Genomic DNA, 16,968 nt, shown 5'->3' with positions numbered 1-16,968 from the left:
CAGTACAGTATTAGGCCTGAATAATGTTTCTGACTCTATCCTCTGAGCTCAGAGATGATTTCTCTGATTTCTTTGTCTGTGAGACATAAGACTCAAAATTATCAAATGTAGCATAATTGGGTTCACAGTACAGTATTTTCTAACAAAAGTTTCAGTGCTCTCATTATGTTCTAAGTTCTCGATAGAATATGGCTGTGTCCATTGATTCAGGTTCTCCATGTTGGTGTTATGTGATAGGTGTGTAAACTGGTCTGGGGTTGTCCTAGGACTGTTCATTGCCTACTACCTCATGGAGCAAGTCATGGTATACCAATTGAAGTCCTCTTTATTTCGAGGTTCTATACTTCACTATTACAGAGTATCATTCATATACACACAAAAAATGCCCACATTTGATCAAGCTCCAGACCTTTGGGTGGTAAAGGTGCTTTACAAACCACACACGATTATTCTAGATTAGTAATGTAAACTTTTTACCCCACCTTCCACACCCATGACAAGGCAGTGACTATGGGAACATTGTGTGTTGAAGTGTGGACCGACACTGAATAACAGCTAGGCATTCCAAGAGCCATTTAGGGGTGCTAGCCTTTATGGGTGCTAGCTAGCCATTATGAGTGCTAGCCATTTAGGGGTGCTAGCCATTAAGAGTGCTAGCCATTAAGAGTGCTAGCCATTATGGATGCTAGCCATTAAGAGTGCTAGCCATTAAGAGTGCTAGCCATTATGGATGCTAGCCATTAAGAGTGCTAGCCATTAAGTGCGCTAGCCATTAAGAGTGCTAGCCATTATGGGTGCTAGCCATTAAGAGTTAGTTTAGTTAAGTTCATTTATTATGCACCCCATACCCATCTTGCGGGCGGTAGTGGAAAGGGTTACAGAGGCACATAATGGGCTCAGGAACTGAACCCCACAATTCATTTAGCTAGGCAAGTTACAATCTAGATGAGCTAGTTACAAAATTCAGTATAAGTCATCACATCAACAATGGGTTCGAGATCGATCATAAGTACAGTTTCTAAATTAAGCAACTGACATATGTGGAGAGCTAGTGTCACAATTGATATGTTTGTCCTGCACACCGCCCCCATCCAGTTGGCAGCGGTGGATAGGTTACAATCACTCTTAGTTACTACCCACAGTTAGCAAACTGAGGATATTTGGCTAAAATTTCTGGTAGCAGATCATTTTGGATGAAATATTGACACATTGTTGGTACATTGGTTATAGAATTGTCTCTGAATTCACGTATCTTTTCGCACTCCATCACATAGTGACGGAGGGTGTGCGAATAATTTTGTTGACACAGTTTACATTTGGTCAGGTCTACATCAGCAGATAATGAGAATTCCCAGAGATACTTGTAACCGAGTCTAAGCCGAGCAGTAGTAGCATCTAGAAGTCTGCTGATTTTATTGGATGATCCATAGATGTGTGGCTCCTCTTGCATGATAGTATGATGATAGATGGAATTACTGGTGTCGATTTCACTTTGCCTCAGATCTACAAGATCTTGTTGAAGTTCTCGGTGTACTGCTGCTCTCAGATTGCTCATTGACAATCCAAGGTTACACTCAACGGCTCCTTTAAAGGCAGATTCTTTGGCTAACTTATCACCTCTATCATTCATTCGGAGGCCAACATGAGATGGAGACCACATGAAATGGACTCTTGTTACCATCCTTAATAATTTTGTTGTAATTGTGTCTAGCTTCGGACACAAGCATGTTACAGTTATGTCTTAAAGAGTTGAGAGCAATTAAGGATGATAAGCAGTCACTTACACTAAGAGTGCTAGCCATTAAGAGCGCTAGCCATTATGGGTGTTAACCATTAAGAGCGCTAGCCATTATGGGTGCTAGCAATTAAGAGTGCTAGCCTTTATGGGTGCTAGCAATTAAGAGTGCTAGCCATTATGAGTGCTAGCCATTAAGAGTGCTAGCCATTAAGAGTGCTAGCCATTATGAGTACTAGCCATTATGAGTGCTAGCCATTAAGAGTGCTAGCCATTATGAGTGCTAGCCATTATGAGTGCTAGCCATTATGAGTGCTAGCCATTATGAGTGTTGGCCATTATGAGTGCTAGCCATTATGAGTGCTAGCCATTAAGAGTGCCAGCCATTAAGAGTGCTAGCCATTATGAGTGCTAGCCATTATGAGTGCCAGCCATTATGAGTGCTAGCCATTATGAGTGCTAGCCATTAAGAGTGCTAGCCATTAAGAGTGCTAGCCATTATGAGTGCTAGCCATTAAGAGTGCTAGCCATTAAGAGTGCTAGCCATTTAGGGGTGCTAGCCATTTAGGGGTGCTAGCCATTAAGAGTGCTAACCATTATGGGTGCACCCATAATGGTTAGCACTAGTGTAACCTAATGGCTAGCACCCATAATGGCCAGTCATTATGCTGGCCATTATGGGTGCTAGCCATTATGGGTGCTAGCCATTAGGGTGCTAGCCATTAAGAGTACAAAAGCTATTATGGATGCTAGCCATTAAGGATGATCGACGCAAGTACAGTATGGTATATTGACTTACCAAAATATACTCTGCACAAAGCAATACAATGGTATAAAATAAGAACACAGGCATTTTTTGGTTGTTCAATCGAGTCAAAACTATGTAAGGACCAATCTTTACTTATACAACATTTGTTGTAACAAAATATAAGAATAAATAAAATGCATACAATTATGACTGGCCCTATTGAGGATTTTAAAGCTAGCAAATATATAGAAGTGTTTACAGTGTATAATATTTTTACCTTATTACACAGAAGAAAATAACAAAAATATAAATTATTTGCATAAACAAAATTTTTATACATTCCTTATGAATTACAGTAATTAAGTTTTTCATGGGTTTCTAATGAAAGCAACAAGCATAAATAATGAACATAAAATACTATACATATATACAATGCTGAAATAAATACCATGTTTAAATATATACAATGGTTAAATATACTGTGTACAATGTTTTAAAAATCCTCCTAAGTAACATTTTAACACTTTCGCTGGTCCGACGGGCAGCCTGCTGGGCACCACAAGGTAGGCCAAGCATTACCCATGAGCTCACCACCACACTCTAATGTTTATATACTCTTTTTCAGCTTTCCCACCTCAATTTTTTGTGCTATGTCGTTCAGTTTGGTATCAAATTTGGAACGGGAAGACATTGGTGCACATTTTAAAACAAGTCCCATATTATTCGGATAATAAATTTATTATTTACAAATTTTTAAGTTAATGACACCGTTTGCGTCATCACTCACTCTCGCATGTTTTGGTTTTATGCAACATAAGGCATCATCAAGGAGCCAAAGTGTTAACACTTTAGTACTTTTAAGAATCTAATACCTACAGCCTCACAATCAATCATTCTTACTCTCTATATTCTCAATTTGAATAAAATATGAAATTATCCTCCTCCTTATTTTATCTGAAGAATTGGCTGTAAAATTAGTTTTCACATGAACACCATCACATAAAATATTTGTGAAAGATTTAAGAGCTCTTACTCTCTTAGATCTTAAATAATTTTTCAAATCAATAAATGGAATATTATGTATTTTCATGAATTTAACAAATTTTTTATTAAATTCATTATATATATTATTATGAGCTTTTATACTCTGCACATAAGAAAACATATTTAAATTGCAATCATGCATCTCAAGACGCTTACTTAAAGCTAAACTATTGTTATATGACAAAAACTCAATTGGATACAAAGAACCCCAAAGAACATACAGATTGGGATAGAGTGCCTTGAGGTTTGTATTTACTTCCTCTACCCTTTTCAAGAGAAACTCAGGTGAGCATGGCATCATGGTTAAATATTCATATGGATTCTTGCAACCACATACTTGCTTCTGAAAAAAAAAAATATTAACAGATGTTAATATTACGGCTTCACTATAATAAAATGATACGGCTTAACTTAGCCTGTAACCAAATTATTTTCATGTACAACTTTATATGGGGCCTTAGTGCCTCTTCTTACCAGATCCAATCCCGAGTCATAGGAAAGTTATTAAGAACTGGCAGTAATAGTCAATCCAACAAGAATGCGGGTAAATAACACCAAACAAAACCATCACACATGTACTTTTTAACCACATATACAGATATGTACAGCACATAACACCGCAGGTGTCACTTTCACACAGGACACTAACAAAAGAAATTCTGCAATCTTCTTTTCCGGCAACAGGGAACAGACATCAAACTCCAGACACGAAGATCGGACACACATGTACTTTTTAACCACATATACAGATATGTACAGCACATAACACCGCAGGTGTCACTTTCACACAGGACACTAACAAAAGAAATTCTGCAATCTTCTTTTCCGGCAACAGGGAACAGACATCAAACTCCAGACACGAAGATCGGAGAAGGTGAATCCAGCAAGGTACACCACTGGACCAATGTTCTGAAAGAGGTGGAAGCACGGGAAAACAGCCAAGTTTGGACACCAAACAAGTAGCACCTGAAACCAAGGCTGGGCTGGTTACTAGGGAGCCAGAAGGGTTACCCTCCTCCCCTTCCTCATGTAAGACTCCAAAGCTTGCTCTAGGAGCAAGAGCTGGACTGGGAAGAAGAGGTACAGAAACCTCCACCTCAACCAGGCCATCCAAAAGGCATTATCTGCGAGAGCCTCGCAATCAGGGAATGGTGTCACAAAAAGAGGAAGGTGCCGGGGAGCCTCCAGGTCTCATCCAGAAAATGGCGTTTCATTTCATTCAACGCTGGTTTTCTGGGGAGTGGGGGCCCTATGGCTCCCCAGAGCTAACTACCCGCAGAGGAAAAAATAGGGACTTACCCGGGAGGAGGTTGCCGTTCACACCTTAACTCGAAGTCGAGACAACTGGCTGCATCCGCCGACCTAAAACGACACAGGCCTGATTGGACCCAGGGACATTAACAAGGTAACAAGCAGCCAGGACCTTGTTTGACCGCCAAAATCCCCGCGGCCGAATGTCAGTCCAAGACATATTTCCAAAGACAGCGGGAAGAGCCGCGAACTTGCGAACATCATGGGCACGGGAATAGACCGCAGGCTGGCTAGCCTTAATAACCCTGCGGACGACCTGGAAGACCTGCAGGGTCTTCCAGGTGCGGGTCCAGGTGCAGGTCCAGGTGCGGGTCTTCCAGGACGACCTGGAAGACCCGCATCCGCGAACAGGGAAGGAGGGAAACCGGATCAACCCAAAGCACGTCCACGGACGTAGAGGCCGTGACTTGCAAATAACGGTGGAGAGCCGCAACCAGACACAAAACATGATGCACCCCCAGCCTAACCAACCAAGCATCAACAACCCAGGGGGGGGGGCCCCTCCGGAAAGCAGCAGTCTCATTCCTCGCCAGAAAAGAAGGAGAAGGCTGCAGACGAACAAACCGATCGCCCTGACCGAAGGAGCAGAAACCCCTACGCCGGAGGAGAGCATGAAGCTCACTAACCCGACCCCCAGAAGCTAATGCCAACAGAAAAAGAGCCTTGGAGAAACAATCTGGAACTGAAGGGGGCCACAACAAACCGAGGAGAAGAAAGAAAAGAGAGCACTCTGTCCAATGACCAGGACGGCTCAGGCGGTGCATGAGCAGGCCGGAGGTGAAACAAAGTCCGAGACAGCTTGCGTAACGGTGCAGAAGTAACATCAATACCGAAAGCAAGCTGAAGCGGCTCCACCAGTGCTGCACGAGACGAGGCGACAGTGTTAGTCATAAGGTGACGGTCCTGGAACAACCAAGAGAGAAAGGGCAAAACCACCCTAACAGAAAGAGAAGCACAGCGACAAAGACGCAAAAAGAAACAGAAGAACCGTCAGGAGACTTCATACCGCCGCCAAGAAGAAGCCCTCAGGTGGAACACTAACAAGGAAGCCACCTGACCACCGTAGAGATGATGATAAACACGAGTCAAAAAGACCATACTCGAAGATTCGAGGAGAAGATCGAACCAGCCATGTGACGCATTGGGGCGATCTGTTGGAAGAGTCGGAGCCGCGGGAAAATCTCCGGGTTCGGACACCATGCAAGTAGCGCCTGAAACCATGGCTGGGGCGGCCACCATGGGGCCAAGAGGACTACTCTCACCCCTGGTGGGTCTCCAAGCGAGTCAGGACCTGGAGCAACAGCGGAACCGGGGGAAAGAGGTAAAGGAACCCTCACCTCGACCAGTCCTGCCAAAAGACATCGACCCCAACTGCCTCGCAATCGGGGAAGGGCGCCAAATACTGGGAAAGGCGCCGTGACCACGCCGGCGCGAAGAGGTTCACCTCAGAGCGCACAAAAGTCTGGCAGAGCTAACAAAACGAGTCGTCGTCGACCGTCCATTCCGTGGAGAGGGGAATGAAACGGGACAGACCGTCCACCAGGACGTCGATACTCCCCGCACATGAACTGCCAGGAGAGCCAAACCCCGAGAACTCAGCAGACGAGTCACATGACGCGACCAGCACCAAAGAGCCAAGGACCACATCGAACCTCCCCGGTTCAGGCAATGAACCGTTGGGGAGCAGTCCAAATGGAGCTGGATTGTCAACCCGTGGGCGACTCGAAGCCTCCGAAGAGCAAACCACACTGCCGCGTACTCCCACACAGTGCTGTGGGCTCAACGGAAGGACGGACCCCACCATCCCTGGCCAGCCTGGTGAGAACTGGTCACAAAGCCCCAGCCGAGAGATGACGCGTCTGTGAACACATCGAGCGAGGGTTCAGGTAGGCGCCAAGGCACTGAACCCCGAAAAACTCGAAGAGGAAGCCAGCGATGCAGCAACCGACGCAAAGCCCCCGAGGTCTGAACCCAGCGATCACGAGATAGGCGGAAGGGATGTCCCCAAAGGAACCAGAACAGCCGACGAAGCCAAACCCGACCTGACGGGTAGACCAGCATCGCAAAATTCAGGCTCCAGCACAGACCCTCGAGCAACCGCCGGGTGACCCGGGAGCCCCCTAGAAACAGGCGCATACAGGACCGCAGCTGCAGGAGAGACTCCGGAGGAAGAGACAAGGAAGCGGTCCGAGAGTTCCACACATGACCCAGGCAGGTCCGAACCTGGGAGGGAACCAGATGGGACTTCCTCCAGTTCACCAAGAACCCGAACCCTGCAAGCTGAGAAAGAACCAAATCCCTGGTCAGCAGACAAGAGGACCAGCTGGGAGCCCAAACCAGCCAGTAATCGAGGTAGGCCAACACCCGAACACCTAGCAGACGCAGACGGGCCACCATGACCCGCGTAAGGGGTGTGAACACGCGAGGTGCCAGATTCAACCCGAACGGGAGACAACGAAAGCAGTAAGCACAAAGCCCCACAACAAAACCGAGCCAGTCCCTGAACCCCAGATGAATTGGGATGTACCAATAAGCGTCCCGAAGGTCCAGGAACACCATCCAAGCACCCGGCTCAAACAGGAGCCAAATCTGGGATAGCAGTCATCTGAAAGGAGGGGCAATGAACCCAAGGGTTCAGACGGGACAAGTCCAGAATAAACCGCAGGTCCGCACAGTCCTGTTTCGGGACCGGAAACAGACGGGAAACCCATCTGAGGGACGTTGTCGTTTCAACCATGCCCAAGCGAACCCACTCCAAGATGATCCAACAGAGCGCAGGGGAAGAAGCCTGCCCCTAACCCCCCGAAGGGGGCAGGGCCACCCAACGCCACCAGAGACAGCACGAAACAAACCAAAACGCCCACGAATCATGGGACTAGGCGTGGGCGAATAGTGCAAGTCCCCCCCCATCGCCCCGTCAATGGGGCGAATCGCAAAAGGGCCAGCGTCCCGTACGAGACCCAGAACCTCGCACAGAGCGAACACCGCGTTGACCAGACAAAAGCTGGGTCCGAAGGAGGGGCCGAACCTGAACCAGACACCAGTGGCCTACCACGACGAGAGGAGCCTTGGCACGACCCTTCTGGGAAGGCCCACAGGACCCCCGGAGAACCAGCAAGTCCGACATAGGACAGCAAGAAGCCGAAGCAGCCTGAAAATACTGCACAACGGCGGAAGCCTCAAACAAGAGAGGACAAAAAGGCAAAGACATCCTCAGAGCCAAGGCCCAAGCAGATTCCACAGAAGAAGCAAGCAACGTCTACGGACATGCGAGCCAGGAAGCATAAAACAGAGCAACCGCATCCAGCAAGATCGGCGCGAAAAGCTTCAGCAAGGTAGCTAACGAGCGAGCAGCCAAGGCCAAGGCACCTGAACCAGGAACGGCCCCAAGCACCCCCACATCCTTCGTGAGCCAGTCCGATGACAGTTCCAGGAGGGAAAAGAAACATAAGGTCAAAGCCAAAAGGCCTTGGGCGCGCAAATCCTCAGCGACCTGCGCCGTCGAAAGGGAGGGAACCTGCACATGGAGCTGAACGACACCAACATCCCGGGAAAGGGCAGGAGCAAACAAGCACTCATTGAGGTGCTCAAGGTCGCCCCCCAGGAAAACCTGCAGCACCATCGAAGCCACAGTGCCACAGTGGAAACCAAAACCCCAGCAAGAGAAGCACTGCTGAGAGCCCCAACGTCCGCTGGGAGCCAATCCAAATGCAGCTCCAGAAGGTTCAAGAAGCACAGGACAACACCCAGGTGCAAACGAGTGCAAAGGTTTTCAGCAACCAGCATAGCCGACAACTGATTAACCTGAACATGGAGATGAAATATCCCAACATACCTTAGGAGAATGGAAGCAAACAGGCAGACACTGAGAAGCACAAAGGAAGCAGGCCCCTTCCCCACAAACACCTGTAACACTGATGAAGCCTCACACCACTGAAACAAGCTGGACCGACAGAAACTGCATCAAACCCCCAGTGAAAACAAAAGGGTTGTCTGCTGGCCAGTACAACTCCAGAACATCATAATACATCCAATAAAGAGAAGAACCGTGGTGTAGTCTCTGTGGTGTAGTGGTAAGACACTCGCCTGGCGTTCCGCGAGCGCTATGTCATGGGTTCGTATCCTAGCCGAGGAGGATTTACTGGGCGCAATTCCTTAACTGTAGCCTCTGTTTAACGCACCAGTAAAATGTGTACTTGGATGAAAAAACGATTCTTTGCGGCAGGGGATCGTATTCCAGGGACCTGCCCAAAATGCTACATGTACTAGTGGCTGTACAAGAATGTAACAACTCTTGTATATATCTCAAAAAAAAAAAAAAAAAAAAAAAAAAAAAAAAAAAAAAAAAGAACTCAAAGAGGCTGGGTCCATCACCGAGGCGAAATCTGAGTCGTGCAGGAGGTACGCACAGAGAGACCCCCAAGCCTCTGCCAGGGAAAGTCGAGAAGTTGGAAATCTCTAGAAGGATGAATCCGAGGAACCAATGGGCACCTGGAGATGAACCTTGGGAAGAGCCGCACCCATAACAAACTCATACAGGGAAAGGGGATACGAGAACCCCGTACATTGCAACAGAAGACCCTCTACAGAAGGAACAAGAGTCCACAAAGTATCAAACAGGACTCAAGGGCCCAATCCCTAAAGACCAACTGGGGCAGCTCTGGGGCATCCAACCAGGCACATGACCTAGATGCTGTAAAACAGAAAACCTGAAGTGTAAAGCAGTCACTGACAAAATCCTGAACATCACAAGGGTTTGTTAGATGAGAAACATGCAGAGAACAATTCCCACATGACTCGGGGGTCGAAGGTGTCACCGATCCAGTAGGCAGCATGGTGGAGGCAGAAGGTATGAGCACTGCCAAGTGGCACAGATGATGCACAACCCTTGAACTCCCACGTGATGAGAGCAAGTTCAGCAGAGAGATCCATTGGACCACCAAACATGCAGGGGTTTTCCAGGGTCTGCCAATAATGGCCCTGTAGGAATTCCAGGCAGAGGGATCACTATGCTGGAACCCCAATTAGAAAACAGCCATCCCCCCCCCCCCCACCACCTCACCCTGTAATAAAGAAGGGAAGTCTCTATATAAGGAAAGACGAATGAAATAAAGTTGTATGGAAACTAGAACAGGCATAATTTGGCCAACCCAACTCACCGGAAGCTGAGAAGGCTGACCTCGGTGTGCCTTGGTTAGGTCACGCACAACCCTAGTGTGTGCCAGAAGCAAAAATTTGCTCCTGATCCCAGGGAAGACCAAATGCCAAAAATAAATGGACTTACCCAGCACAAGGACTATTACATGCAAGGAAGCCCTCTAAGAGAGTGAACCCCAAACCCTCCATAGAATCCTGACAGTGCAAGGGCAGTGCAAGGGCAGTGCTAGGGGGGGAAAAAAAACCTGTGCACATGCAGCTCGAAGCCCCCTATAGTTTGAGCTCCAAGTTTGTGCTTGCTTGCAGCACAAACTTAGTGTTGAAACAGCCACAAAAGGTCAAAAACAACCACTTAGCTGAAGGAGGAAACAGGAGCCAGAGTGATAGAGCAGTAATATTTTACTGCTAATTTTTACTGATAGCAGGGCACTAGTTATCATCGGGAAGAATTGAGGTGACCTGGCCTGCCTCCTTCCTCCCCCCAAACGAGGGGGTGGGAAGTGTGGCAAACGAGCTTGTGCTAGTTTAACACATTTTGTCTCATTTTTGTTACAAAATGAGTTCTTGAGTTTTTGAGTTCTTTTGACAATTTTAAGGTACCAATCTTTCCTTATAACCAGTAGGGAATGTACTTTTTTGGCTGACTTTGTGGGTGCTTTCCTAGTGGTGGTTGACATAATTAACATTCACTAACAATTTTATCATAATGCCATTACTCTCTGTGCCTCTTTAGAGGGGATCAGGTTCTGGCTCATGATCCTTGGTGAAAGATCAGAAGGGGAAGAAGCTTGCCCCACCACCCCCGAACCCCTCAAAGGAGGAGCTGCTGCCCAACATTACCACAAGCCGGAAGACACAACTGGAAACGCCCACGAATTGTGGGACCAAGAGTGGGCAAACAGAGCCAGCCTCCCTCTCCGCATCCTATCAACAGGGTGACTCGCAAAACGGCCGGTGCCTCTTACGAGATGCTTACGACGTGCAGAGCGAGCAGTGGGCTGACCAGACGACAATGGCTCAGAAGGATGTGCCGACTCAGAAACTGGCACCAAGGGCCCACCTCGACCAGAAGAAACCCTAGCCCTGGCATGACCCTTCCGAGAGGCATGAGAATGGCCACCTCAAAGAACAAAAAAATCTGAAAGAAGACGGTAACTAGCTGAGACTGCTTGCAAAAACTGAGTAACAGCCCCATCCATAAACAACAATGGACAGAAGGGCAACGAAAATCTAAGAGCCAGGGCCCAAGCGGATTCTAAGGAGGGAGCATGAGAGGCAAAAAAACAGAGACACCGCCTCCCGGATTATCGGTGCAAACAACTTCAACAGCACAGCCAAAGCCCTGACAGCCGAGGCCAGCATCTCAGACAATGGCCTGGCACTAAATGCCTCCACATCCTCCACAAGCTAGTCTGAGGACAACTTGAGAAGGGAAAAGAAGTGGAAGATTGAGGCCAAATGCCCGCTGGTGTGAAAATCCTCAGCCACCAAAGCAGCTGAAAGGGTGGGATCCTGCATGTGCAAACTGTAGAAGGCTAACACCACAAGGAAACACAGGGGCAAAAAGGCATGCATTAAGGCACTCAAATTCCCCCCCCCCCCTTTCCAAGTAAACCTGCAGAACAGCAGCAGCAGCCTCTCGCTATTGAAGCGTACAGGTCCAACAAAACCCATACCACGCTCCCTGAGAAAAGAAAGAGTAGTTTGCCAGCCAGGAAGACTCTGGAACCTCATAACGCATCCAATACGAGGAAATAGAAGAAGAATCGAACTCAAACAAGGTTTGATCTATCACAGAGGAAAAATCCGGGTCACACAGGAGGTAATCAGCAAAAGCCTCCCGAACCTCCATGGGTGAGGGTGGGAGGCGGAAAACCTTCAGAAAGAAGGAGCCGAGCAACCCAAGGGAACTCGGAACCGAACTGGGGGATGAGTCGACCCCAATTCAAATTCATACAGGGAAAGGGGATACGAACCCCCCCCCCTTCCCTGCAAACAACAAACCCTGCGATGAGGGTGCCAAAATCCAAGCAGGATCAAAAGGGGACCAAGACCCCCCAGGCTGACTTCCCCCCAGCCCCCAGGAGCCCCGAACCGGGGCAGAGCCATCCTCAATGCCCTCCACCCCCTGAAGGAAAGGCAGAGTCCGTGGGAAAGGCAGCAAAGACTGGGGCCTGCTGGGAAGACCCAGAAGCCTCGGCAGGAGGCTCAGGCTGATGACGTTTGCTTGTTTCCTTGTTTCTTTCGAGGGGGTTGTTCTGGCTCCCTGTTTGGTCTTAGGTTGCAATTTTCTACCAAGTGGGGATCTATTTTGGGATGCCTACCTTTCTGGGTGCCTAACCCTGGTCGATGGCAGATATGGAATGCTCCCAAACACAAGAGGATTTCCTTAAACCATTGCTCCCTGTGCCTCTCTGAGAGGGCCAGGGTTCTGGCTTGCGGTCCCCGGTAGGCAGAACTCCATTGATTGAAGCCTCAAACTAATAAAACTAATATCAATCCGATAGCTCCAGGGAGCTGAAGGGATTCCCCACTGAAAATATGGAAATGTAGACATTTGATTGGTCTGTATACAGTAACTGCCCACATTATTCTCACATATATATCCAGAGTTTCATCATTAAAGGGATGAATTTAAGGTGATGAGTGGCAAGCTTTCTCTCCTCCCCACAATGAAGGGGGGGGGGGGGAAGGTGAAGTTAACTAGCAGAGGGCTAGTTTAATGAAGTTTTGGTTGTTTGTTTTCTTGCTGGGGAGAGTTCTTTTGACATTTTGAGGTCACTGATATCATTCTTCAACCATGCAGTAGTCCGTTTTTATTTGCCTACCTTTCTGGGTGCTTCCCTGGTTGATGGCAAAATGACAAACTTTAAATGTAAAGTGTTCATGGGCCATTGCTCCCTGTGCCTCTCTGAGGGGCCCGTTTCTGGCTTGTGGTCCCCGATAGGCATACAAAAAACTCTGCAACTGATAACACTCAAGTAGTATGGCCCTTAATCAGTAAGATAAGGCCAGGGAGTCAAAAAGGCTCCCCACAAAAAAAAAAAAATAATAAAAAAAAAAAAAATAAAAGATGATTAGCATACTCATATTTTTAGTTATGCTGGGATTCCATCCCTCAAAGTGCACAGGGGCTGAGTGAGCTGGAGCACTGTTCATAAATGTCTGTAGTACTTTTACATTTGTTCTCATGTTTAACACACTAACATTGGACAACATTTCTTATCAAGATGGTCACCAGGAAGCTGCTTCACTCAATAATAATAATAATAATAATAATAATAATAATAATAATAATAAAAATAATCATAATAAGCATAATAATCATAATAATAAAAATAATAGTAATGTGAATGATATTTAGCCAATGTAAAATTGCATCAAGTAAAAGCCAAGTCATTGTGACTTTCTGAAGTTATCTCCCTGAAACATGCCAGCCGTAAAAAGTAAGAATAAAAGCTAAGCATTGCAAAACCCGTAAAGGTTTTCTGGCTTTGATTCCAAATAAAATAACATAACAAACAATGCAAAATGTAGCAATACAGTACCAGGGAAGTAATGTCAGCGTGTCCCACCATGATAAACACTGCATTATACGTCTCAACAGTCATTTCTTTAAAGATGATGCTCAAGGCCTCTAAAACTTCCAGGCGAGGAATGCACACAACTTTCTTCGTACTATCTTTGAGAGCCATAGTCTTGGCAAAATTTTCCAACCTGCTGTCTCCAACTAAGAGAACCTTTAGGCGATTCCACACATCCCGGTTCTAAGAATGAAAAATTAAATTGTTAGGAAGCAATCATTCTGCCCAGCAAGCAAAACTCCTGTAACAACAGAGGAAAGGTAATGGGGGTGATGGTCACCCTCTTATGAAATACAAGACAGACAGCCACGTGCTTTGCAAACGCCATGTATACAAAACTTCCAGTTTCCCGATTGGGGCTGGTTTGGATACTCAAGTTCGGGAAGCGCGAGGTTCGCATAAAATAGTTTGGGTATCTTATCGGGCAAGCAGTCCGCCAGGCCTCGCGGCCCGGGGTCGTGGGGAATGGTTGCGTGGGAGATGGGCCTAGTTTGCCCAGTGACATTGACGGGTGCCTCTCTAGAGCCTTCTACCCTGTGATGTCACAGATTCACGGTCCATTGTTCCCACTGTTTTGATTTGTCATGGACTGAAGTGTTCATTCAGTGACTTTGTTGGATATATTGTCAAAATCTATGAACATCAGTGCACCATGTCAGCTCCAAATGCACCCATTAAGTCAGTGAATACGTAAAAGAATGAGGTCAGTGATGACATTTGAGAAGAAAGTTGAAATAATTAAGGTGGAGAGCAGAGTCCCGAGAAATGTTGTGTGTGCTGAATATGGTATTAGTAAGAGTACTAGTTTTGATCATCTTAAGGAGCCGGATGCACAAAAATATTCCTCTCAATATGACAGTGAAAACTGTTAAAACAAATCTCACAGCATTTGGCATCAGCGTCGTGAAAATTTCATTCCAATATGTTAAGAAATAGATTTTATATTAAAAAAAATGCATAACCAGTACTGGTGATAACAATAACACCTAGTTGGTGGAACTCATGGATAATGCAGTGATAGAGAGATGCAAGCACCTCTCCGACGCACAAAGAATAATAATAATAGTAGTAAGGAGGGTCCACAAAGAAATACGCAACTGGTGCCTTCTAGGATGGCCAATTGCCACCTGGTGGGCACAATTTCACACAAATAATAATGAGTAAGTATGTTATGTTGTGTATTTTATTATATATCATATAAATACATTGCCCAATGCCAATATTTCTTATGTCCGCCAATTTTTATATTTTAGGGATTTTGTTTTTTTTCTCCTTTATTTCTCATCTGATTTTGTTGTGGTTTCTACTTCTGGAGAATGCATATCTGACCACTAAGTATGTGAAGTTTTTACGAAATTGGTCAACATGTAATTCAGCCACAGGTGGCAGAACTTGTGACTTGATTTTTTTTGGCCGAGTTATTCACAGATTTCAAAGTATTTTCTGCCTATTTTCTTGGGTTGTTTTTGCTGAATGGGGAGCAGATGAGGGACTTTATCACTTATATAAAACCAGCAATGAATGTAATGAAACGCCATTTTCTGGGCGAGACCCGGAGGCACCACAGGAGCTTACTAGACTAATATGCTAATGTCAGACTTTGGCATCAGTCATGTGTATGGAGTTCTGTGGGCCTACCGGGGACCTCGAGCTAGAACCTGGACCCCTCAGAAGGGCATGAGGGGCAATGGCCTATAGAATGCTTCCTATAGCCTATAGAATGCTTCCCCATGTGGTTGGAAGCATTCCATGTCTGCCATCGACCAGGTTAGGCACCCAGAAAGGTAAGAATCCCAAAACAAACCCCTATTCTGGTGAAATTATTGCTAGCAAAAGCAGAACTCCCCTAAAAGAAACGAGCAAACAAGCATGACGTCATACGTCGCCGCATTGCTGTCTGCACAGCTTCCCCCTCCCCCGGGAGGAAGAGACAAGGAAGCGGTCTGAGAGTCCCACACAAAACCCAGCCACGAACCGAACCTTGGAAGGAACCAGATGGGACTTCCTCCAGTTCACCAAGAACCCGAACCTGGCGAGCTGGGAAAGAGCCAAATCCCAGGCTAGCTGACAACAGGACCAGCCAGTCGTTGAGGTAGGCCACCACCCAAACACCCTAAAAGATGCAGACGGGTCACGACAACCCGCATAAGGCATGCATGTGAACACGCGAGATGCCAGATTCAACCCGAACGGGAGATAACGAAAAGCGGTAACCTTGACGCCCTACAACAAAACCGAGCCAGTCCCTGAACCCAGGATGAATCAGGACGTGCTAATAAGCGTCCCAGAGGTCCAGAGACACAATCCAAGAACCCAGCTCCAACAGGAGCCGAACTTAAGACAGCGTAGTCATCCGAAATGAGGGGCAATGAACACAGGGATTCAGACGGGACAAGTCCAGAATGAACCTCAGGTTCACACAGTCCCATTTCGGCACTGGAAACAAACAGGAAATCCATCTGAGGGACGATGTCGTTTCGACGACACCCAAGAGAACCCACTCCAAGATGACTCGACGGAGTGCAGGAGAAGAGGCCTGCCCCGCCAGTCCAAGTCAGACATAGGACGGCAACTGGCCGAAGCAGCCTTACTTATACTGCGCCACGGCCAAAGGAGCAAAAAGCAGTGGACGAAAGGGCGAAGACATCCTATGAGCCAGGGCCCAGGCCGATTCCAGAGTGGAGGCAAGAACCACCTGCCGACATGCGAGTCAGGAAGAGTAAAACGGGGAAACCGCATCCCTCAAGATCGGCGCAAACAGCTTCAACAAGGCAGCCGACAAGCGAACCGCCAAGCCCAAGGCACCGGACCCAGGAGCGGCCCCAAGCGTCCCCACGTCCACCTCGAGCCAGTCCGAAGACAGCTCCAGGAGGGAAAAGAAATGTAAGGCCGAAGCCAAGAGACCCGGGCGCATGTCCTCAGCAACCTGTGTAGCCAAAAGGGAGGAAACCTACACATGGAGCTGCACAGTGCCAACATCCCGGGGAAGGGCAGAGGCAAACAAGCACTCATTGATGTGCTTAAGGTCACCCCCCCATCCTCCCAGGAAAACCTGAACCACCATCGACGCCTCGCGCCGCTCAAGCGTGCGGGAACGACAGAAGGAATGCCAAGCCTCCAAGGCAAACACAGGACAGTCCGTCAGCCAGGACGACTCCGGAACCTCGTAACGAACCCAGAAAGGGAACGAAGCCCCAAACCTGAATGAGGACGGTCCCATCACCGAGGCATAATCCAGGTCACGCAGGAGGATAGCTGCAGGGGCTGCACGTACTGCAGACGGTTGGATGCAGGGAGCCGAAAACCTCCGGAAAGACGGAACCGACGCACCCAGGGGAACACGGAACCGAACCCAGGGAGGGGCAGACACTAAAGCCAACTCGTACGCA

The 16,968-nt window shown here is 47.4% G+C and overlaps 1 protein-coding gene across 4 annotated transcripts in view; it reads right to left on the bottom strand.

Moving 5' to 3' along the window:
* Positions 1-815: 815 nt before the first annotated feature.
* The window catches only part of LOC123759080 (uncharacterized), a 51,537-nt gene continuing 35,384 nt past the window's right edge, over positions 816-16,968 (bottom strand). For all 4 annotated transcript variants that reach the window (XM_069328946.1, XM_045743923.2, XM_045743914.2 and 1 more), the window contains exons 9-10: positions 13,544-13,762; positions 816-3,870 (exon numbers count right to left, since the gene is read on the bottom strand). The gene's annotated coding sequence lies outside the window, so the exon portion shown is untranslated. The remainder of the gene's footprint in view (positions 3,871-13,543; positions 13,763-16,968) is intronic.

The sequence above is a fragment of the Procambarus clarkii genome, chromosome 22 (genome assembly GCF_040958095.1).
Source record: "Procambarus clarkii isolate CNS0578487 chromosome 22, FALCON_Pclarkii_2.0, whole genome shotgun sequence".
Taxonomy (NCBI): Eukaryota; Metazoa; Arthropoda; class Malacostraca; order Decapoda; family Cambaridae; genus Procambarus; species Procambarus clarkii.
The sequence above is the reverse complement of the archived record's forward strand: the minus strand, read 5'-3'. Positions and strand labels throughout refer to the sequence as shown.